Source organism: Aulonocara sp. 'chitande type north' Nkhata Bay, linkage group LG7 (genome assembly GCF_057382095.1).
Source record: "Aulonocara sp. 'chitande type north' Nkhata Bay isolate Kocher_YH1m ecotype deep benthic linkage group LG7, A_spYH_male_GT1.1, whole genome shotgun sequence".
Taxonomy (NCBI): Eukaryota; Metazoa; Chordata; class Actinopteri; order Cichliformes; family Cichlidae; genus Aulonocara; species Aulonocara sp. 'chitande type north' Nkhata Bay.
This window is the reverse complement of record NC_141350.1, coordinates 63437998-63462283: the sequence shown is the minus strand read 5'-3', so window position 1 is coordinate 63462283 and position 24286 is coordinate 63437998.

Here is a 24286-nt window from a genome sequence, read left to right as displayed (position 1 = left end):
TTCAGTCCCTCCCACCAAATATGTGAGCAAAACATGTGAGAAAGAGACTCAAGGAATCGGGGCACAGGTTTAAGAAAATAAAATCCTGTCTGCATGTTCAATGCAAAGGCTTAAGTTAATTTGTTTTAATCTCTTTTAATTCAAGTTTTGAATCTTTTTTAATTGGGCAAATGGTATAAAAAATGGCATTCATTAAGGAAGCCACTGTGGGGTTTTCAAATGAAATCAAAAATGATTCCTGCACAATCTGTAATGCTTCATTAACTTAATCTCATTTACAGTTTAGATTTCTCATCTTAACTTAAAGTCTTTGCTCCTATTTTTGGTGTAGCTTTTCAATATAGCAGCTCTCTGAAAGGCTGTTCTGATTTTTTGCAAGCACCTTGACACTGTTGTGTCAATAAAATGAAATTGAACTGGGCAGCACAATAGTTCAATGAAAAGCACTCGGTGGGGTTAGGTTAACTAGTCATTCTAAATTGGTCACAGGTGTCTCTGTGTTGGTCGTGCGACACACTGGCGTCCTGTCCAGGGTGTACCCCGCCTTACGACCCTTAATTGGAATAGTGGAAGAAGATGGATGTACTTAAGGAGTGATTCTTAGAAAAGTTTTTCTCTTTTTAAGTAGCCAGACTTATATAAAACATCAATTTTTCCAGTCACATTATTGTAATTCTATTTCATAATTTACATTTTATTATTAAGTGGGTGGCATTGTGTGTCTAGAGAGACAATTTGTTCTTCTTTCAGAGAGAGGAGACGGCAGCATGGACAGAAAGAGATGATAAGCTCACAGTCTGAGAGCCGGAGGATTTAACCAGCTGACTATCTCAGAACATAAAAACAAATCGGTTTCTAATCAGTATGTCGGGGCAGCTCTACACCAAGTTTGAATATCTCATCTCAGATCTTAATCTTATCTCTGATAGGGAAAGAAATTGATTGTCTTTCTCATGCAGTGGGGGGTTGCCCTTTTTAAACTTTTGAACTGATTCAGATAAGGCCCACTCGGTGGGGGAGTGTTATCATCTGCTGCCATATTGGATGCTAGAAAAAGCAGACTGATCAAACATGCTCTGAATCAACATTGGCAGCTTGGGACAAACAGACTGATTAAAATGCCAGGGCACTGACACATAAAGGCATGCATATGATTCTACATAATCACTGAAGGTTTTTCTTTTTTTTGTGGCTTCATCTGTGTCTCTGTACAACTGATTAAAACTTTGAAAGTCTAGAGGTGCCAGAGGTTCACATTTGGTTTTAAGTGATGGTTTTATTAATAATTTGCTGATTTACAACCCTGTTTTGATACTTATTGTAAGCCTTCTTGTCTCCATCTTTAGTGTCTTATGGTTATAAAGGGGTATTATTATGTGTTTTTAATGTGTATATTTTTTGTTGTGTTTTTTGTGTTGTTATATCTCCTCCTTGTCATTGAACTCATTATTCCCGCCTTTATTAAACAAGTTCAGCTATATCTAACTCCCCACCTGTCTGCAATTCCCTATCAGCCTGTAGTGTGTGCATATAATATACAGTGGGGCAAAAAAGTATTTAGTCAGCCACCGATTGTGCAAGTTCCCCCACCTAAAATGATGACAGAGGTCAGTAATTTGCACCAGAGGTACACTTCAACTGTGAGAGACAGAATGTGAAAAAAAATCCATGAATCCACATGGTAGGATTTGTAAAGAATTTATTTGTAAATCAGGGTGGAAAATAAGTATTTGGTCAATAACAAAAATACAACTCAATACTTTGTAACATAACCTTTGTTGGCAATAACAGAGGTCAAACGTTTACTATAGGTCTTTACCAGGTTTGCACACACAGTAGCTGGTATTTTGGCCCATTCCTCCATGCAGATCTTCTCGAGAGCAGTGATGTTTTGGGGCTGTCGCCGAGCAACACGGACTTTCAACTCCCGCCACAGATTTTCTATGGGGTTGAGGTCTGGAGACTGGCTAGGCCACTCCAGGACTTTCAAATGCTTCTTACGGAGCCACTCCTTTGTTGCCCGGGCGGTGTATTTTGGATCATTGTCATGTTGGAAGACCCAGCCTCGTTTCATCTTCAAAGTTCTCACTGATGGAAGGAGGTTTTGGCTCAAAATCTCACGATACATGGCCCCATTCATTCTGTCCTTAACACGGATCAGTCGTCCTGTCCCCTCGGCAGAAAAACAGCCCCATAGCATGATGTTTCCACCCCCATGCTTCACAGTAGGTATGGTGTTCTTGGGATGCAACTCAGTATTCTTCTTCCTCCAAACACGACGAGTTGAGTTTATACCAAAAAGTTCTACTTTGGTTTCATCTGACCACATGACATTCTCCCAATCCTCTGCTGTATCATCCATGTGCTCTCTGGCAAACTTCAGACGGGCCTGGACATGCACTGGCTTCAGCAGCGGAACACGTCTGGCACTGCGGGATTTGATTCCCTGCCGTTGTAGTGTGTTACTGATGGTGACCGTTGTTACTTTGGTCCCAGCTCTCTGCAGGTCATTCACCAGGTCCCCCCGTGTGGTTCTGGGATCTTTGCTCACCGTTCTCATGATCATTTTGACCCCACGGGATGAGATCTTGCGTGGAGCCCCAGATCGAGGGAGATTATCAGTGGTCTTGTATGTCTTCCATTTTCTGATGATTGCTCCCACAGTTGATTTTTTCACACCAAGCTGCTTGCCTATTGTAGATTCACTCTTCCCAGTCTGGTGCAGGTCTACAATACTTTTCCTGGTGTCCTTCGAAAGCTCTTTGGTCTTGGCCATGGCGGAGTTTGGAGCCTGACTGTTTGAGGCTGTGGACAGGTGTCTTTTATACAGATGATGAGTTCAAACAGGTGCCATTCATACAGGTAACGAGTGGGGGACAGAAAAGCTTCTTACAGAAGACGTTACAGGTCTGTGAGAGCCAAAGATTTTCCTTGTTTGAGGTGACCAAATACTTATTTTCCACCCTAATTTACGAATAAATTCTTTACAAATCCTACCATGTGAATTCATGGATTTTTTTTCACATTCTGTCTCTCACAGTTGAAGTGTACCTCTGGTGCAAATTACTGACCTCTGTCATCATTTTAAGTGGGGGAACTTGCACAATCGGTGGCTGACTAAATACTTTTTTGCCCCACTGTACATCCTCTTAAATCATCTTACTGTCAGTTCATGTTCATCTTTTGGTTTCCTCTATTATTTTCAGCCCTGCCTAGATGGCTCCTGTGATTTTTTTTGTGTGACATGCTGTGGTGCACTTACAGAAGGGTGGCTCGGACAGTTGGAAAAAGCATCTGGTGTGATTGCTAACCATGCTCATTCACAGACCTCAAATTCTTTTGCCACAACAGTTGCCTCTAAAAATCACAAATGACTAATAAATCTACACGGTGCGAGGACAATGAGTCACCATGGATGTGAAAAAAAGAAAAATTGATCTAAATAAGGAATAAATTACAAAGAATGATGAATTCGCCTGCAGAGCACTTTCGTGTACACAGACTGTCACATCTTAATGAGGTGGTTGAGATGTGTCTTTCAGTTTGGGGTAAATGAAAGGTGGAGAAAAAAAGATGTGGGATGAAATATTTTGAGCAAAAGAGAAAAAGTGAAACATGCTTCAGGGCTTGGGATGCAACTGTGGTGTGAGTGTGGGCTAACAAGGAAATGGGGAGAGGGAACAATCATGCCTCCCACATAGCAACATCGGTATGGCCCCGATCTGGCCACAGAATGTGCTTACACATGGCCCACATACTGCAAAGAATGACGGCCCTTTGGTGGCCCAGATCTGGTTTGCCAGAGGCCAGTTGCAGACACACTGGTGGTCCTGTGCTGGCCTATGTGTGGATTACCTCTGGCAATCCTGATCTGGGCCACCAAAGGGCCGTCATTCTTTGCAGTATGTGGGCCATGTTTAAGTTGTTTGCAGCCACGGGCCAGTTGCAGACACGCTGCTGGCCCTGTGCTGGCCCAGATGTCAGCCTAATGTGTACCTTAATCAAGCCATGTAATAACAACATGTGCCGGAACATATTAGTGCAAAAGTAACATGATGAAACTCTGTTCAGAGAGTGAATGGACTGATTCTTATATAGCACTTTTCTACTCCTCCGGATTACTCAAAGTACACTACATAACATGCCACATTTACACACTTTCTCTAGACTGAGTGTGTCCTAACTACATTCATGCTCTCGCAGAGTGGAGGAACCAGGGATCGAACTACTAACCTTCCGATCAGTATGTGACCCGCTCTACCTCCTGAGCTACAGCTACCCGGTGGCAAAGATGAGTAAATCGTCACCAGGTTTTGGATATAGTGTACACTCACAAACCTGTCAAACCTGCATTTGGAACGTTGGCTACTATAGCAGTATAGTATTGCAACATGGCATTTAGGTCTTCTAACTAAAATAGGAAAATAGGAACATAAATAGTGCCATCATTGCCAAACCTGGCCCACATCTGGTTGACATACACCCTGCCATGACACCGGTCAGTCAGAAGTGATGCAAGATCCAGGCCAGACCTGTTTTCTATGAGCCTGAGCCACATAACCCAAACCACAATCGGGCCAGATGTGGCATGCCATCACATAGACAGTGCCATCTATGTCATGCCTGGCCCATATCTGGATGACATACGTCTTATCATGCCAGAAGTCAACCAGCAGTGCTGGCTTGATACCAGATCCAGGCCAGACCTGCTTGCTATGTGGACCTAGTGTGAAAGCAACCCAGTGTTTAAACATATTTTAAAAAGAGAACCATTAAGACAGCCTCTCTTGACACTTTGTGTCTCATGGTTTTAAGTATAGTATGCACTTCTGCTAAAGTCTCACCTCAGGTATTAACTCTCTTTCACAGTGGTCATAATTGTAATTTTTTCCCTGACACCTTGAGATGAAAATGATTCACCTGAACTTTTATTTGCCTTTAAATCTTTGGGGATTTACTTGGTCAATGGAACCCTTATTATGTGCAGAATATTATACGTATCCAAAATTCACTTACTTCTACCCGTCACAAAGGAAAAGCATTTTATTATGAAGATTTAACAATGTCTTTTATTCACTTATGCAAATGTAGTTAGAGCAAAAGTATTTTCAGGCACTCTTTGACTACATATAATTTTCGCATTCACTGCAAATTCCTGTCATCCTGTTATCCGATCTACAAACGTAGACAACTCAGTTAAATCATTTCTTGCTTTCGGCAAAACTCTTCTTTGAGTCGAAGCTGCAAATAAAAAAAAAAAAAAAGAGAGAGAGAGAGAGAGAGAGAGAGAGAGAGCGACAGCAAATAGACTCCCAGTTCTGATGAAAGGCACACAGGCACTGCATTTATCAGCACGCAGCAGACAGGAGTTCTACATTGACATGTTCATACAGATATACACACATACATCTATTCCAACTCGGTCCACATTCAAAATGCATAAAACACACACACATATAGACAGTCTGCCATGTTTCCATAATTCCAGAGGATGCCGAGGATGCTGGCGCTTTACTCTAACCTGAAAAGGAGGATATTACTTTTACTCTTAGACTATATCAGCCCCTTAGTTTATTCAGTATCTGAACATATAGGTGTTTAGTCCGTTTCTGTCATGGTTTAGTGCCATCCATTAACTGAACCTATTGGCCAAATTTGAAGAATGAAAAAATGTTTCTAACTTCATGTCAAAAACTTATTGTGCTAAAAAGTTATTGACCAAAGTTGAGCTAGGGCCTGGCTGTAAAAGCCTACACATGTGGATACATTTTGTATCATGGTCTCCTTGTCCTCTCAGGTTCTGATCTTCCTTCTTTGTGTTCTCCTCTGCTTGCTCTATCTCTCCTTTCTCTATCGTGCACATGTGGATGTGAGTATTAACTCTGCTTACCCCTCCCAGAAGGAGACACGTCGACCCCAGTTTCCACCAACCCACCCAAATGTCATCAACCATCTACATATATCCCATCCATTTCTATGATTGTTATTCTGGCAGTAGAGTAATTTAGGCTTCTTCGCTTGCTGCTTTTGTATATACCGATCCTCCATTGTTGCAGATTCTGTCCTGGTGTGTCTGGTTGACACACTCACACTCTCAACGAAATATTCCCCTGTGGATTTGGAGAGACCTTACCTGCACCGGAGCCTTACTTCCATCTGCCTGAAGATGTTAAATAATCTATTAACTACAGCACTTCTTTTTAACTTAAACAGTCCTTAGGTGTTGTTATTTTGGGTTATTAACTGTAATGGAGACCAGGGGTTCCATTACCTGGTTGGTATTGTTAATAATAAATTGTTGGATTGGGAATTTAAAATAGGGTAATAAAGAAAACACATTAGATCTTTTGGAGTTTTTTATTAGGTTATTTGATATACAATTAAATTGACAGCTTGTAACAGAAAAGAGACAGTGGGACTGGCCATCCTACCTGTGTCGGAGAAGAGCCAAAGTTAGAGCTGCTTGCAGTTAATCATTTATCAATAACCTAAACATATGCGAAATGAGAACTTGTAAAGGTACTCACCTGTCCTAGTTGCTTCTTGCAGGATGTGGAGCAAAAGAGTGAAAGCGGCTCAATCACCTGTTTAAGAGCTCTTGGGGCAGACCAGTGTGCCAGGTTAGGGAGTATGGATAAAGAGGGTTTTAATTTAGATAGAAATGGGTGAAGCTTATGTTATTGGTTTGTTTATAGTATGTGTTGGAAATATGTATATGTTTGTGATGTGCTTTAATGTTATTGTATGTTTGTTTGTGTGGAGGGTTATGTGTTCATTTTGATTAGTTAACCCCCATACTTGGGCTATTCCGGATGCTCACCTGGAAAAGGTAGAGTATAAAAGGAAGCCATTTTGTTTAGTTGTGGTTAGTGTTTTGCTGTTATCATGCTCCTTCTTTAATAAAGTGCCAATCCATGGATGTCTTTTACTCCAGTCTCGCGTCATATTATTGGACAGAACCTATGACCGCCGGCCAAAACTGACATTAACATAAAAGTTTAAATAAATAATGAAGTGGCAAACTAATAAAACTTTTACATTCAATATAGTCCCAGCTGTGACAATTTTCAGTTTTATGGTTAGTTCTTTACAAAACCCAAACAGAAATAAAAACAGAAAACCACGTCAGTCCACTTTAATTTTTTATTTAAACACAACATGGATGTAACACTTTACTAAGCATTTGGCTCATTTTTTCTTGATAACTAGCTAGCAGTAAAGCTTTTAAGCATTGTTTTCTGTAGATTAGATGGCAGAAAATTGTTATTCTTTACATTAATACACTTTGTATAAAGGACATCATTTAAGTGATATGATGGCTGCAGCTCCAAAATCCAATTTGGTTTTGATTCTGGGTTGGTTCATCCTGCCTCCTAGGCTTGCTAAATTTTATTTTGACCATTCCCATGTGTTTTTTCTTTTGTTTATTGTAATATTGCAGGGTAAGGAACCTCAAATGTAAACTACCTTGAGACTACAGTTGTTGTGATTTGGATTAAATAAATAAACCTGTACTAAATTGGATTGGACTGAATTAGAATCAATTCAATTCAATTCAATCATTTTTATTTATACTGCGCCAAATCACAACAACAGTCACCTCAATCCTAGATCCTACAATAATACATACAGAGAAAAACCCAACAATCATATGACCTTCTATGAGCAAGCACTTTGGGGAGAGTGGGAAGGAAAAACTCCCTTTTAACAGGAAGAAACCTCCGGCAGAACCAGGGTCAGGGAGGGGCGTGGCCATCTGCTGCAACCAGTTTGGGTGAGAGAAGGAAGACAGGATAAAAGACATGCTGTGGGAAAGAGCCAGAGATTAATAACACATATGATTCAGTGCAGAGAGGTCTATTAACACGTAGTGAGTGAACAAGGTGACTGAAGAAGAAACACCCAGTGCATCATGGGAATCCTCCAGCAGCCTACACCTATTGCAGCATAACTAAGGGAGGATTTGGGGTCACCTGGTCCAGCCCTAACTATATGCTTTAGCAAAAAGGAAAGTTTGAAGCCTAATCTTAAAAGTAGAGATAGTGTCTGTCTCCTGAATCCAAACTGGAAGCTGGTTCCATAGAAAAGGGGCCTGAAAACTGAAGGCTCTGCCTCCCATGCTCTAATGGAAATCTGTACATAATGTGCACCATGTTATGTCCTATATGATTTTGCAACTATAAGAACTGAGCCTATAAAGAGTTCTTCTTTTGGAGCCAGAGGATTTGCTCCCTACAGGCCATTAGAAAGGATGCAGGTTTAAGGCACTTGTTGTATATAAAACCTATTCATCTTTTATACACAGCCTGTGTGATGGGCAGAGACACATGGTGGACAACCAAATGGAAAAGGTTACCTAATATTGGGTTGTTATGTGTATTGTTACTGTTGTGTTGTAAATGGACAAAACTGAATTTGACAGATTTACAGATCATATGAACACATTTATACTTATTTGTAGCATCTGCTGGACAAGAAGACTGTTTGAGCTTAATAGTGGTTACTTGTACTTCCAAAGAGTAACTCTGGGTTTTAAAAATACATTGACTTAGTATATACTAAAATTGCACTGCCACCTTAATCAGCGATATTTGCCATGGCTTGCTTTGTAGGAATCATCTGGATGTGCCATAATTTTGGCTGCCAGTTATTTCCACCCCTCCAGACGCCCCCAAGAAAATGTCTGTCTTGCTATTTTGCAAGAAAAGTGTCATTGTGATCCACAACTCAACCCCAAGCAAAACTCTAACTGACAAGACTAAATAAATTTGTATTGAACCAGCCCTGTGGGTAGTGAGGACTGGCTAAAAAGCTGCTTATTTCTTAGCTAATACAAAGCCCACACAGCAAAAAGTAATAGTCAAACTCACACAGTGAGGTAAATGAGTAAACACATCAGCACCTGCCCCAGGGGTTAGAAGATTGGTCCCTTTGCAGTCTCCAAGTTTTCTCTTTTGCTTTTAAAGAAAATTATACAGATTGCAACTGTTCACATACACAAAACCTATTTTAGTCCAAAAGTCCCCAATACAAAGAAAGTCTCTTTTAAAAAATATAATTTTATTGGGTCAAACTGTATCTTTTAATTTTTCCTTTGCTTAATAGCACTAAATCTCTGAATTCCCAGAATAACAAACACTATAAATTATTCACAATTGCTCCACTGGGATGTGGTTATGACCGTTTTTCAAAATTCCACTGCCTGCAGCCATTAACGCCTGGCTCTCTATTATTATGTAAAGTATGAACACTTTGCCGCAGTCACTGAACAATTCAAATAATTATTGTGGTTATTATGGAGGCCTCAGCCACTTGCCAGGTCCCTTTTCATTTGAAACACTACTGAGTAAGTAGAGCCAAATCAAATCAAATCACTTTTATTGTCACATCACATGTGCAGGCACACTGGCACAGCACATGCGAGTGAAATTCTTGTGTGCGAGCCCCACAAGCAACAGAGATGTGCAAACACAACAACACAAACGAGCAAAATACAAGAATGGCCAACCTGAAACTAATAAATATATGTACAATATATAATAGTGTATGCATTTCTGGATGTGTATACTAAATATTTTCCTGTGTGTGTGTGTGTGTGTGTGTGTGTGTGTGTGTGTGTGTGTGTGTGTGTGTGTACACATTTTTACAAATTTTTTTCAGCCAGACACAGACCAAGTGCTCATACCAGCCACCATTACTAATAGTGCTTAGTTCCTGTGTGAGCGTGAGCCCACTGAGATAAGGCTGTGCTGACAAAAAGAATGGATGCTCTGAACACTCAAAGCTTCTTTGACAAGACTGAAACATAACTGATATCATAGCTGTTAAATTGCATTGATGAGAAAAAGCAATGGGGAAACCTTTTGACGTGATGCTGGCAAAAGGCACTGATGTCACCCATTCATTTCAAGTCTGGTTATACTGGCCTAAGCTGAGCATTTTCACCAGCAAGCTCTCGGTATTTTGAGACGTTTTTCTCTCCTTGGGAAATGCACCAAGTGTACATTTAGCTCACAATTACATTTTGTTGAAAGATGTGCAGAAACAGCTTGTGTTTGATGATTTTTGTTGAACTGTAGCTAGCTACATGCTTAAGTTTCAGCAAGCAATCCTAGGTGACAGCAAATAAAACATTTCTCAATTGTAATATGCATTAACCTGATTGCCAGATTCAATTACACATTAACTGATGGTGGTAAAATGCCCTTCCAGGTCCTTCAGGTCAGCTAGTAAGACTGACTGTCTCTTCTTCCCTCTATTTACCTTATACTTGTCTCCTTGCTTCATGTCCCTGATTACCTGCGTTTCCCTGCTAGTTATTAGAATGCAGAGCTTGGGATTAGGTCTATGGAGCCACACGTCCTTCCCCACCCTCCACCATTTCACCTGGAGAAACCTAATGGTAGATTACCTTACAACTGACCAGCTGCTTCCTCAGATAGTTGCATACATCATTACCTCAATTTTTTGTGTGGGACATTGTCTGTATTTGAGTCCACCACCACCTAATCTCTGTTAAACGTCAGCTTTTTGGGGGGCTATTTGATTTTTAGAAAATGAATATTTTACTCATAAGTATCCATTGGGTGTGTGTGTAATTACATCTTCCTCCAATTCATGCATTCTCAGAAACTTTGAATGAATCCACTAAAAATAAATCGATGTGGACTCTTGCTCATAAAAGCTCTCTGATAAACAGTTTGACATTCTCAAATTCTTTGAGAGAGTCAACTTTTAACTACGTTTCACTGATTCCAGCTAACAGCCTCTAACAGAGGCTACCAGTAGCAAAAATAGCAACCTGTACCAACAGAAAAGTTTGGGATATTCTCAACAACTAACCTCAGTATTTGTCATCGGAAAGAAGTGAGCTTTACTGACTCATAAACTTGTATTGGACTCCTTTCACAAAGTTTTACAGCCTCTTCTCAGAGTAAATAGACACAAGCACCTGCTTTGACAGCTGAGGTAAACAGTATGTTAACAGCCTACACTCACTACAGATGAATGGCAGCCAGAGCTGTTTGTCCTACAGTGGCCACCGTAGCCAGGGTTATGAACTTGAATTGGGATGTGTAAGAGCACAAAACTCAGTTGACTCCAATTTGCAGTCTAGTGGTGATATTTTATACACTTTACCTTTAAAGTATGTTATTGGTGTTATTGTCATGATCCGGAGTTTGTGACTCCGTGTAGTTATTATTATTCTGGGTTTTGTTTTCATGTTCCTATGTGTTCCCCAGTCTGTGTGAAGTTTTTGCGTTGTGTCATTGGGTGTATGTGTTTCCTGTTTTATTTTGAAGGTCTGCGTCTTATGTGAGTGTTTTTGGTTTGCCTCCCTAGTCTTGTCACGTTAATCACTCCCAGCTGTGTCCCCCACCTGTGTGTGATCTCCCTGTGTTCTCTGAGTGTTTTTAAGTCTTGTCTTCTGTCTTAGTCGTTGCTGGTTCGTCTGCGTTGTTTCCCCTCGGTCTCCCTGCGTCTCTCCGTATGTATTTGTATATGCTATTAGCCATTACATGATCTTTAGGCTTTTTAAGATAAGATAAGATAAGATAAGATAAGATAACCTTTATTAGTCCCACACGTGGGGGGTGGGAGATGTTGTCCATCAGGGATGACAGCTTAGCCGCCGTTCTCCTGTCACTCACCACCTCCACTGGGTCCAGAGGGCATCCTAGAACAGAGCTGGCCCTTCGGATCACCCTGTTCAGTCTCTTCCTGTCCCCAGCAGAGATGCTGCCGCCCCAGCAGACCACGCCATAAAAGATAGCAGAAGCCACAACAGAGTCATAGAAGGTCTTCAGGAGTGGGCCCTCCACTCCAAACGACCTGAGTCTCCGCAGCAGGTACAGCCTGCTCTGCCCTTTCCTGTAGAGGGCGTCTGAGTTATGAGTCCAGTCCAGTCTATTGTTCAGATGAACACCAAGGTACCTGTAGCTGTCCACAGCCTCAATGTCCATACCTTGGATGTTCAGTGGTTGCAGTGGAGAATGCTTGTGCCTGCGGAAGTCTACCACCAGTTCCTTGGTTTTACTGGCGTTGATCTGGTGGTAGTTCAGCTGGCACCAGTCCACAAAGTCTTGGGTCAGACCTCTGTACTCCTTGTCGTCCCCATCAGTAATGAGGCCGACTATTGCAGAGTCATCAGAGAACTTCTGCAGGAAGCACTGGGTGGAATTGTGGGAGAAGTCTGCAGTGTAGATGGTGAAGAGGAACGGAGCCAGAACCGTTCCCTGTGGGGCCCCCGTACTGCAGACGACCCTGTCCGACACACAGCCCTGAGTCCTCACATACTGTGGTCGGTCGGTGAGGTAGTCCACGATCCAGGTAGTGAGGTGATGGTCCACTCCAGAGTTCACCAGCTTGTCCTTTAGAACCGAGGGAAGAATAGTGTTGAAGGCACTGGAGAAATCAAAGAACATGATTCTCACAGTGCTTCCAGCGGTCTCCAGGTGAGCGAGGGAACGATGTAGGAGGTGAATGACGGCATCATCCGCTCCAATGCCAGGCTGGTAGGCAAACTGAAGTGGGTCCAGTGATGAGCTTATTAGGCGCCGAAGCTGAGCCAGGACCAACCGCTCCAGGGTCTTCATCAGGTGGGATGTCAGAGCCACCGGCCTGTAGCTGTTGAGGTCCTTGGGGCGTGAAGTCTTTGGCACTGGTACAACACAGGAGGTTTTCCAGAGCTGTGGGACTCTTCCCAACCTCAGGCTCAGGTTGAAGAGGTGCTCCATCACCCCACACAGTTGGTCCGCGCAGGACCTGACGACCCTCGAGCTGATGCCATCTGGACCCGCTGCCTTCTTGCCATTAATCCTCCTCAGTTCTCTCCTAACCTGGGTGGTTGAGAGAGACAGGCTGGAGCCTTGTGTTGAGTGTGTATTGGATGCTGCAGTTGGGGGTGGGGGGGAGTGAGCAGGGTGAATAGAGGAGGTGTGAAGTGTCTGAGGTGGAACAGCAGCAGTGGGGGTGGGTGAGTCTGCAGCCGATGTTGCAGACTGCCTCATGGCTGAATCAAATCTGTTGAAGAAATGATTCAGTTCATTTGCCCACCTCACATCCCTCCCAGGCAGAGAGTTCTGATGTTTGTGGCCCGAGATGGTTCTGAGGCCTCTCCAGACTTCACCAACGTTGTTTTGTTGAAGCTGGTTCTCCATCTTCTGCCTGTAGCTCTCCTTCCCATTCCTTATCAGTCCCCTCAGCTCTCTCTGCACCCTTTTCAACTCCTCTTTGTCTCTGGATTTGAAGGCCCTCCTCTTCTGCTTGAGGACGGTTTTAATTTCTGGGGTAATCCAAGGTTTGTTGTTGGAGAAACACCGTACAGTCCTGGTAGGTACAGTGTTATCCACACAGAAGTTTATATAGTCAGTAATGCATGTAGTAAGGCTGTCGATGTCCTCACCGTGGTCATCACAAATCACCTCCCACACAGTCGACTCAAAACAATCCTTAAGAGCCTCCTCGCTCTCCTCTGACCATCTCTGTACTGTGCGGGTGGCTGGTGGCTCCCTGCGCACTAAGGGCTCATACACAGGGACAAGGTGCACCAGGTTGTGATCAGATCTGCCCAGGGGAGGGAGAGGTGATGAACTGTATGCCTCTTCTGCATTGGCATACAGTAAGTCCAGTGTTTTATTGACTCTGGTTGGGCAGGTCACATACTGGGTGAAGGTGGGCAGTGTGGAGTCCAGTGAGGCATGATTGAAGTCCCCTGATATTATGAGAAGGGCTCTCGGTGATTGTGTTTGCAGTCTGCTGACCACAGAGTGGAGAGAGTCACAGGCTGCATCCGCGTTGGCCGAGGGGGGGACATACGCTGTTATCGCGATAACATGCGAGAACTCCCGGGGCAGGTAGTACGGACGCATGCTAACGGCTAACAGCTCAATGTCTCTGCTGCAGAGTTGCTCTTTTACAGTGATGTGCCCAGGGTTACACCATCTGTCATTCACAAAAACTGCCAGTCCCCCTCCTTTCCTCTTACCGCTGTCTCTGGTCCTGTCCGCTCGCAGCAGCTGGAATCCCGGTAGTGTCACGCTTGTGTCCGGAGTTAGCGATGTTAGCCACGACTCCGTTAGCATCATGATGCTACATTGCCGGTACTCCCTCTGTGACCAGGTTAGCGACATGAGCTCATCCATCTTATTGGGCAAAGATCTTACGTTTCCAATAATTACAGAAGGAAGAGATGGTCGATAACGTCTCCTTCTCGGGCGACGGCGCTCCTTCCCAGCACGACACCCCCGTCTTTTCCTCCTCAGCTCGCTGGGAATATCGGGTCTGTCCGCCGGCAGTACCGCTGCAGGACGCAGCGCTAACAGCTGATCCTTACTGTAAACAAAGGATCTCTGCTCTGGGTCCCCAGACACGGGTGAAAAAAGTAGAAATAAACTGAGAAAAACGACCAGGACTAGCACAAAACGGTAGAACATGGTTGCAGAGTCTAATTACTAATACGTTAGTTACAAAAAAATTACGAGAAAAAAGATAAGAAAGAAAGAAACTCAGAATGAGCAGAGCTGCTGTAACAGGCTGCCGCACACGGGGGGCGCCGGAAGTGACATGTTGTTGTTCTTTGATGTTGTTTAAGTCTATATATAGTCATTTCATTTTGGAAATATATTATATTGGCGCTAATAGTTTCTAATGCACTTCGAAGGACAAAACTTGAATTTTTAGCCACGGTGCTAGCTGAGCAGGATGAAATGTTTCAGCGACTATTGGCGGGATTTAATGGCTTTATGAACATTTCACAAATCATCATTCTTTGAACAGAAATAGTGCCATTTTCAGGGGCATTATGGGTAAGGGGAAACTCATTGCCGTCGATAATCTGTTCTGAGACGTCCACAACAGAGAACATGTCTCTGCCCATCACTATCTGTATGCATATATGAAAAGGCAGAGGTAGGAAAGGCAGCAGCAAGAGCCTAGACTTGAGTTTTATTTAAGTCAGAAACTACACAATAGGTAGAACTGGAGTCGAGGTGGGCTGCAAAGCAGCTTGCAGATTTGTAGCAACTTTACGCAGCGTAAAGTAGCTAAACACTCTACCTGACATTTGCCAGTTGAATGTATAGAAGTGTATCGGATGAGCCATTAGGTGAGGTAAGCTTGGAACTAAATTCAGCTGATGTCCTTGGATGAACTGAGACTGAGTTTGTAACCCATCTGAACTAATGCTGTGCTTACCTGGCAAAATGGTTAACATGGAAAACAAACCCTCAAGTCCAGCCTAAAGAGTTGATAGTTGCCTTCCATCATATTTGACATACTTGACATACTGTTTGATGGTTATGTTGCAGCTTTAAGGCAGGGATGACTCCTGGAGTTGCTTTCTCACTGTATAAGCTTTATTTCACAATCCGATCATAACAAAAACATACAGCAGCTCCTCTCCGACTCCTAGCCCTTTGCTGCGGTGGAAAAAAGAACCACTCCAAAACCCCTTCAAGGAACATATGTACAAAAGAGTTTTCCTAACACACCAATGGGGCGTTCAATGCCATCTTGTAAATATAAGTACTCTGGCAGAATAACAGTTCAAATGAAAAATATACCAGAACAAACAAGCAACCAAAAAAGAAGTGTGGGGTACCTTTGAACCAATGAACAAAGTATAACCATTTATACTTTTTAACATAACCCGACCCCGTCGATATGTGTATCTCTCACACTCTCCCCCACTCGAGAAATGTCGTCCCGACATAAATGTACCTTATAATCGACAATCCATAGAGAACAATAGAATGGCATGGACTATGTACCAGGTTACATTACACCCTTTTTTTTTTTTTTTAAGTTACCCAAACTACCGTGCACTGTAGTTGTGTATACTCCTGATATAATCAGTTTAGCTTTCTTTTTTTGTTTTTAGTCCAACATTCAATCTATCAAATTACCATGCTATTTGTACTCTCCTGTAAGGGCATTAACTTTGTCCACATCTCATCTGAACACTAAGCATCTTCCCTTTACTCATACACATGTTCGGCCTGCAATCCATGTGTCACGATATTTCAATCAACATAGGTACATTTGTTACAATCTGAAATAGGGGTACCAAGTGTAAACATTATATCTTCCCCTTTTACCAAGGTCGCCAGTAACCTTGAATATTCACACATTTGGTGGCCACTATTCTTTCTTCAAGACTTGGTTGTCCAAGTTTACTATAGGTCAAAGTCTGTGGTCTCCTCCTTTCTCTCTTTGGGTATGGACTTGGCTGGTCTGTTTCCAAAGCCTCTTCGACATCAGAGCTGCTGTCCACCTCCCCTGCCCCCACAATAGCCACATCCTCTGGTTCCCTATTGTCCATTTTCTCCTCATCAGCTTGGCTGGGGTCCCCCTGGCCATCTCCTGACATGTGAGGAAGCTCATCTGGCTCACCCCCGTCCCTTAGTGGCATAAACTCTGCCGCTGTGGGGTCCAATGTAGGTGAACACTGAGGCTCAGGATAAGGCCAGGTGAAAACCGCATCAGAAAACTCATCTGTGTCCTCCTCCTCCTCACTCCCCACTTGTGTCGGAGTCATGCATGTTTGTTTCCGTTTGTTATAATGTCTTTTCCTTGTTTTAGTACTAGTTACAGTTGCCTCCTTATCTGCTGGGAGCGGAAGAAAATCGCAAGGCAACAACATATTCCTGTGCAAAATCCTTGTCCTGCCTTTACCATTCTCTGGCTCTAACTCAAACACAGGACTGTCCTCTCCCTTTTGTCTTTTAATGATGTAGATGTTGTCTTCCCAATAGGAGCGGATTTTACCTGGCCCACCCCTCTCCACAACATTTCTAACAAGGACACGACTCCCTATTTGAAGTGGTGGACCATGCACACTTTTGTTGTACTGCCTTTTACCTCGGTCAGCTGACTTAGCTGCATTTTTGGAGGCGACAGTGTAAGCTTCAGCCATTCTCCTTCTCCATCTGTCCACATAGTCCTGGTAGGAGCCTGAACTGTCCTCCTGCTCAATGCCAAAGAGAAGGTCAACTGGTAACCGTGGTGACCTACCAAACATTAGGAGAAAAGGAGGGTAGCCAGTGGCCTCATTAACAGTACAATTGTAGGCATGTACAACTTTATGGAGGTGGCTTTTCCAGTCTCTTTTCTGTTCCTCTGTTAGTGTTCTTAACATCGAGAGCAAGGTCCTGTTGAATCTTTCGGTCTGCCCATTTCCTTGTGGGTGATAAGGAGTAGTGTGTGACCCTTTAACACCAGCCAGTTCTTTTAAATGGTGCAATAGTCTATTCTCAAACTCTCGCCCCAAATCGTGGTGTAGTTTTTCTGGAAAACCAAACCTGAGACAATAATCATTGAATAGTTTTTCTGCTACAGTCTTAGCTGTCTTATTTGTAGTTGCGTAGGCCTGAGCGAAGCGGGTGTAGTGGTCCATAACTACAAGTATGTATTCACACCCCCCCTTGCATTGCTCCAGGTGCAAAAAGTCAACTGAAACCAACTGAAATGGATGAGTGGTCTCTATGCTCAACATAGGTGCCCGTGCCTGTCTGTTTGGCTTCCTCTGTTTGAGACACTCACAAACATTACTGACAAAGTGTTCAATGTCTCTTTGCATCTTAGGCCAGAAGAAACGATCCCTAATTAAATTTAGGGTCCTTTCTGATCCCAAGTGGCCCATCTGTTGGTGTAGTTCTTTGAGCACTAGTGGGTGGTAAACTGAGGGGAGAACTAGTTGTTTTTTGTGTCGAGTCTCTCTGAACATAGTTCCATCCTCTCTGATTTTCAGTTTGCTCCACTCTCTAGCCAATGCTTTAAACTCAGTGCTCTCAGTCTTAATTTCCTGTGTGGTGGGCCTTTTGTTTTGCACTACAGACTCGTACATTTTACCTATCACGGGGTCTTGCCGCTGTGCTGCACAGATTTCCTCTCTCGGTATTGGCTGAATCATGTCCAGCAGTTCCTCTGCTTGTGTTTGATGCTGAAGGGTGTGGAAGGAGACAGCGTTAAACATTAGAGCTTCTGTTTGCTGCACTAATATGCCCTGCTGTGAGGCTACAACCACGTCCTGGCTAACCGTCTGTGTACAGCAGTTCATATAGTCCTCAAAATCGAGGGGCATCCTGGATAAAAAATCTGCATCTGCATTTGTTTTTCCTGGCCTGTATTTTATCGTAAAGTTGAAATCTGCGAGCTCAGCCACCCAACGCTGACCTGATGCATTCAACTTTGCTGTCGTTAACACATAGGTGAGTGGATTATTATCTGTATAAACCACAAACGATGGCGCATGCAGCAAATAATCTCTGAAGCGCTCACAGACAGCCCATTTGAGAGCTAAAAACTCCAGTTTGCCAGCATGCATATGGTAATTTTTTTCTGGCGGCGTTAACGTTCTAGATCCATAAGCTATGACTCTTAACTTGCCATTACTGCGCTGGTAGAGCACTGCTCCTAACCCTGCTTGAGAAGCATCAGTATGAAGCACAAATGGTTGGTCTAGATCAGGGTAGCCTAGGATCGGAGGACTGGCCAGTTTATTGACTAAGTAAGACAAAACCTGATGGTGTGACTCTGTCCATTTCACAGGGGCTGATGAAGGCAACTGTCCTTTAGCCTGTTTGTTTTTCTCCTTCCTTCTCTTGTTCTGTGTTTTTAAGTCCTGTGGGCTACTTTTAGCATTTGTTTGGGCTGCTAGCAGTTCATACAAAGGTTTGGCGATACGTGAAAAGTCCTGTATATAGGCTCTATAATAAGATAGGAAGCCCAAAATCTGTCTCACTTCCCCCACTGTACTAGGGTGTTTCTCTTTAAGTGACATCACGGAGGCGACTTCTGCTGGATCCATACTATGGCCATCTTTTGACACCACTCTACCCAAAAACCTGACCTTAGGCTTGAACAGTTCACATTTCTTAGCAGTAAGTTTGACCCCATGTCTCTGATACCTTTGTAGCACGGCTCTTACATGCTCAACATGGTCCTCAAAAGATTTACTGTGGACCAAATTGTCATCAAGGTACGGTAGACAGATATCATCACGCAGACCCCAAAGACACTCCTCCATGCTCCTCTGGAACTCTGCTGGGGCGGAGCTGAGTCCAAATGGGATTCTAACCCACTGGTATAAACCCCAGGGGGTGATGAATGCAGTGAGTGGCTGACTGTCTTCGTCTAGGAATCCTTGATGATAAGCCTTTCCCTGGTCTAGTACTGTAAACCAGGAGCTACCAGTAAGGCTGTCCAACATGTCCTGTATCCTGGGAATAGGATGTCTGTCAGGCACCGATTTGCGATTAAGTTCTCGATAATCCACACAAAGTCTGAGGTCACCGGACTTTTTCCTAACACAGACTATCGGTGACGAATAAGGCGACTTGGATTTTGTAACCCACCCCCTACTGATCAAGTCTTGCAGGTAAGCTTTTACTTCCTGATGCAGAGGTTTAGGCACACTGTTGTAAGTCTTTTGAACTGGTGTTTGGTCGTTGAGGATGATGTGCATCCGAAGGCTAGGAATGCAGCCTACATCATTTTCGTCTTTTGCAAAAGCTTTGCATTCCTCCCTAAGCATCATCCTCACCGCCGACTGTTGGCCACTCGTTAGATGGTCTAGAACTACAGGGGGATCCCAAACACCACTTGTCTCACCTGTGGGGGCTAATGGGACTTCGACACCTGCATCGTCTGCTGTTTTAGTTGTTGGAGTTTCTACAGGTTTTAGGGCAGCTGGGTATATTGCTTTTACGCCCTCAATGTGCCCCAGGACCACACGCGGATCTACAGTAATATTATGGCATGTGGTATTTGTGACAGATACTGGGACCATGGCTGAGTTGCCCCTTTTTACTTTAAACAATACTTCCTGCAAATGAAGCCCCTCAGGCAGGCTGGGGTTCAGAACAGGACAAAATAACATTACAGTGTCCTCGTCAGCCTGTATGCGTGTGCGACAGCGAATGGTAGTAGCTTCACTAGGGCCTAAAACAACTTTACTCCGCCCTGTCTTGACTTGGATCTCTTCCGCAGCTGTTCGATGTGTCTCTATCAACTGGATAAAAGTCTTAGCAGATCCGACGTCAATACCAAAAGCACTACTCACAATATTTGCAGCACAGTCACTGTTTTTAACACCCTGTTGTTTAAGTTGCTCGTTGATGATTTCTTCTATAACATTGTATCCAATAATGGGATCCTGAGCTACATTTGGGTCACTAGAGACCAATACGGGCACTAGGAGACTCGAGCTGGTCGTCTCCACCCCCGTCAGTCTAAACTCTACAGGGACCCACCCCATAAATGGTATCTCTGTCTGATTAGCTGCGAGCCCATTTAATGGTTCTGAACCTAAGAGTTCATCTATCCCCCTGATAGTGGTGTGAGGTAAGTGCTCGACTCTCCAGTTCTCATTTATTACGGTAGCCTGTGCACCCGTGTCCCACAATGCGGTGACTGGTACATTGTCAAAGGTGCATCTCACCATTTTTCGTCTACCAATCAGCTTCACTAATTTTTGTCCTTGCTTATCTGATAGAAGGTCAGAATATCCCATGTATGACAACCACCCCTTTTTCTCTCTTTCCCTCAAATGTTGTTCAACTAGCCTCACCGCTTTACATACATGTTTGTGATGGTGCCAGTGTTGTCCCTGACAGGCTTTAGAACAGTAACTGACAGATGAGCAGCCTGCACACCTCTGGAGTGGGGTGCTGACCGACTCTCTCTGGTGGCAGCAACCACAGCGGCGGGACTCCTGATGTGGCGGTGGGGTCACTGCTGGTCCCGTGGCAGTGGCCCTCTGGCGTTTCCCTGCAGCTGAAGTGGAGCTCGGCATCCTCTGGAGATGTGGCCAGGCTGGCCACACTTAAAGCAGTGGGTGCAGTTGTCTCCCTCTCCGTTGCTCTGGCAGGTCCTGCAGCCTTTCTTCCTCCAGGTACCCGCGGCAGCATCTGATGTCCTCTTTGTAGTCTGCGACTTGCCAGCGTTCAGGGAAGCAAGAACCATCTGCCTCACCTCTGCAACCTCGTTCCTCAGCTCTTTCACCAGGTCGTGCATTTCGGGTGGAGGATGATTTTTCTTGTCTTCCTTGGTGGCGGGGATCTGTGAGCTGCTGCGTGGTTCATCCCTAGTATGTAGCTCATTGATTCTTGGTGGTTTTGTATTGTTCCTCTTTAACTTGTTCAGTCTTTCTGTCTCGAGATTGGCAGCTTCATTTAGTTTCTCAATCAGCATTTCATCAGTCACATCTGGGTTGTCAAGAAGGGCTTTAATCTGGAACTTTATGTTGTCATTTTGCAGCCCAGTACCCACTGATCTCAAAAACTTCCTTTTTACCAGGTCCCGACTGTAGTGTTCTGCTTCTTTGTCCTTGGATGCGTACAGGAGGCGATCTTTAAGCTCAATGGCTCTGAATAAAAAGTCTTGAGCTGACTCTTTTGGATCTTGGGAAATATTTATCAGTTTTTGGTACAAATCAGATGTGTCATCTTCTCGGTAATGTCCTTTTAATATTGTCTTTAACTGTGTGAGTGTCAAATCAGTCTTTATTTCAAGCATATCACGCAGTTTGAGACCTGGATTGATGGCTCTTATCACTGCTTCAATAACTTCTGACTCACTGTGGCCTTTGCGGAGTCCATTTTCCATCTGATGCAGCAGGTTGGTATAGGACAGCCGATCGCGCTGCCCTCCCTCACCTATTTGGCCACAGATGCGAAACTCCCTGCGAATTGTCACCTCTGGTACTTTAGAAGACAGCAGGTTCGGGGCAGCGTCCGCCATCTTGAGTTTCTGCCCTATCGCTCTAATTTCTTCCTGCAGCTCGTCATACTTGTCTCTTGCGTCTGAAGGGCGGGAAAAATCACTCTCGGCCGTATTGTCTTTAGCTTTATATCCGCCCAAAAACGATAAAAGTTCTTTCACAAACTGTACAGCATCGTCTGGTGTATAACTGTTTTCCACCTCGTCCAGTTTATGTTCTATAACTTTCATCAGTTGGCGTCTGGAAGTGTCTTTTGTAGGCTCATCTAGCGGTGTAGCAAAGCCTTTCACATTATAACCCACTTCTATGAGCTGATCACGACTTAGCTGGCAGAGTGTGGCGGTGATCTTATCTCGTAGGGCTTCTATCTCCATTGTGGGTACTCACAAGCTTGTCTTTAGTCCGTCAGATTTCAGGTCCGGTGCTTGGAGAAAGGTTTTTCTTCAGCCGTGCGGTAGCGCTAACGTTAGCCGCTAATGGCGCTAACCAGGCTTCTGCTTCACTCTCGTGCGGGAAGTTCTTCAAACCTTCCTCCTGGCTGGCTCGCCATGATATGTTGCAGCTTTAAGGCAGGGATGACTCCTGGAGTTGCTTTCTCACTGTATAAGCTTTATTTCACAATCCGATCATAACAAAAACATACAGCAGCTCCTCTCCGACTCCTAGCCCTTTGCTGCGGTGGAAAAAAGAACCACTCCAAAACCCCTTCAAGGAACATATGTACAAAAGAGTTTTCCTAACACACCAATGGGGCGTTCAATGCCATCTTGTAAATATAAGTACTCTGGCAGAATAACAGTTCAAATGAAAAATATACCAGAACAAACAAGCAACCAAAAAAGAAGTGTGGGGTACCTTTGAACCAATGAACAAAGTATAACCATTTATACTTTTTAACATAACCCGACCCCGTCGATATGTGTATCTCTCACAGTTACTCACAGTATGAGTAGTGCATTGTTGAGTATATTATTTTTTTCAGACATTTTTAAGTTCTTGAGCTTTATTAAAAACCACTTCCATCTTTATGCTTGTGTTATTTTCAAAGTTAAATAAAAGTGGGAGTTATAAAATCACTCATATGCAGAAAAGATAATGAAATATATCAAACTACTTGTCATAAAGTAAAATGGGCAAGTTCCTCAATATGTGCCAGCATGACTGTTTGTATTACCTTGCTGAATGAAGTAACGCTAATGCAAGTTATTACCTGCATCCCAGCACTGGAGACTATCTGCCGTCATCCATCATCGTCCCTGACACCCACAATTATAACCTGGACTATGCAGAGAGCAGGTTCTTACAGAAACATGACAGCAGGCTACTGATATAATTGCATCCTTGCTCATAGTCATGTCTAGCTCTGCTTTGTTAATGGTCTTCATTTCCCCTCTCTTCCACAATACTCCAGGTGGTATCTGATATGCACAGTCACTGCAGGTGGAGGCTGAAACTCATCACCAAGAGCCATGTTAACTCTGTCAATTATTTAGATTTGACTTTGGCAATATATGCTTTATAATACAAAGAACATTTTAGGACTGTTTCAACAACAAATTATGTATGATGTGCTACAAAATCATTTGGGAGAAGAATGGCTTGCTGCACTGTACAAAAACATGACACACATGCTCTTACACATTACTAATGCTGTCAGGACCTAATTTGATTGTTTCCCCATTAAACGAAAAATTCTTTATAATAAATTTTTTTTCTTTTTTTAATTTCATGCATGAGGTTGAAAAGTTGCAGATCGGAAAATGAAAAGCTGCACTAAAGTATTCGGATGAAGTGGTTTCTTCTTCTACTTCATTTGATTTTTCTCCTTCTTTAATTCTTATACTTATTATTATTATTCGCCTTTTTCTGCTGCTGCTGCTGCCGTTACTGCTGCTTCTGAAAAAACAGAGCAGTTTCTTTCATATTGCCATACAGTGACTAGTTCTACAGAGAGTCAAAAAAAGGAAAGTGAAGCTTGGTTTTACAGCTACTTTCCAGGAATCTTTTAAATTAAAGTGTGCTATTTAGCACTAATAACAGTAATAGTCATCCAAATCTAGTCCAATGAGGACCAAGATAATCAAAAGAAGATATTTCCACCTTCAGTAATTTATACTGCTGCACCAAACTGACATTTATGTCAAGATGTCCAGTCTAGCTGGGTTGCAAAACAATTTGCAGGTCTTCAGCACCTGTGGGCAGGCTAAAACATTAATTTAGCCTGCCCACATTACTTCGAACTTGGAAACTATTTAATTAATGCCAAATTATGTACGGTACTATGTAAAATTCGGATTCTCCAGAGTCCACACCCTCATTTCTTCATATTTGGCTACCAAAAAGCTTCACCAGAAGTGTATGGAGGCCGTAAGGAGAGCGCTAAAACAGTGAGTGTTTGTAAAATATGGTAGAGACTCTCTCATGGTTTGGGGTTAAATCCCCAACTAGTGCCACTGGGGATTTTTGAGAACTGATGAACTTGTGAAAACACAAAAGTACAGTCAGATTTTCATCTACCATGCAATAACATCATGTCAGTGATCCCAAACACACATGTCAATGCAA